The sequence below is a fragment of the Cucurbita maxima genome, unplaced genomic scaffold (assembly GCF_002738345.1).
Source record: "Cucurbita maxima cultivar Rimu unplaced genomic scaffold, Cmax_1.0 Cma_Scf00007, whole genome shotgun sequence".
Lineage (NCBI taxonomy): Eukaryota > Viridiplantae > Streptophyta > Magnoliopsida > Cucurbitales > Cucurbitaceae > Cucurbita > Cucurbita maxima.
Window position 1 is genome coordinate 4,473,269 of NW_019272023.1, and position 1,079 is coordinate 4,474,347.

At 36.9% G+C, this 1,079-nt stretch overlaps 1 long non-coding RNA gene across 2 annotated transcripts in view; it reads right to left on the reverse strand.

Annotated features, from left to right (window-relative positions):
- The window catches only part of LOC111481942, a 5,622-nt gene extending 5,070 nt beyond the window's left edge, over positions 1 to 552 (reverse strand). For both annotated transcript variants that reach the window (XR_002718125.1, XR_002718124.1), the window contains exon 1: positions 297 to 552. This is a non-coding gene — a long non-coding RNA (uncharacterized LOC111481942). The remainder of the gene's footprint in view (positions 1 to 296) is intronic.
- Between the last annotated feature and the right edge of the window lie 527 nt (positions 553 to 1,079).

Sequence of the window (1,079 nt, forward strand, 5' to 3'; positions counted from 1 at the left end):
GGAAAAAAAAAAAAAAAAAAAAAAAAAAAAACCAACATCCAAGCATACACAGCACGTACAACAAAACATTCGGTGGTGAAAACAAAAAAAATTGAACATAAAGTAGCAAAACGGCGTCTAATTGCTTCAAATAATGTACCCGCTACCAATAAGCCATGCAGAATAAGAAATCGGAAGTAATCCAAATGCATTAGTAACATTACTTAAACACGTCAAGACTGATCGGCATTCATAATCAACGAGCAATAAGAAAACATTGAATCAAAAAATTGATAGCCCCTTCTCTTTTAACATACCTGATGAAGAGAGACGAAGAGAATTAACGAACAGAAGGAGGTAAAGAATATGGGAAGATATGGATGCGGATTTGGCTGTTCTTTCTCTCAAATCGCAGTCCGTCGGAGCGTTCTTGGGGATTTCAACTCTGCGCAGAGTGAAGGTGAATAGGTCCCTCATCCCTGAAATGGACTAAAGATCCCACGTCGAGTTGGGAAATTGAACTGAAAATTGACCTTCGGACATGGAAAAAACTGGGTTCCTTCCGCAAGGGGTGAGAAGGGGAACCGGGGAAACATTTTAGTCTCTCGGCTTAGAGTTTATTTCAAGGATTAATTAATAAAAAAAATACTTTTATGTTCAATATTACCTTAAATCTTAAAAAAAGTAATAATAATAATAATAATAAATAAATAAATCTAGTAGTTTCATGGTCGGATTTAGCTACCATATGACACATACGGGTATCATAATATGGACGAGCGTTGTCGACAAGTGTCTTAGGCATCTTTCTTCAAAAAGAGATATTTTCAAAGATGGTATCGAAGTGCACATGTTGTGCGACATTGCGCCCCAACCCATATGTCGGAGGTTGATAAATGCACTTACTATTTGATATGGTAGCCATGAGTGACTCAACATTGACATTAAATGGATTTATGTCTAAGTAGAACTAGGATGAATGGATGTTCGATGCTTTGACAATATAATCGACTCATGAGATTAGTTCTCAATAAGCATGCCCAAACAAGCAGCAAGGACCAATGACATTCCAATACTTAGAATGACATTGAGATACGTGC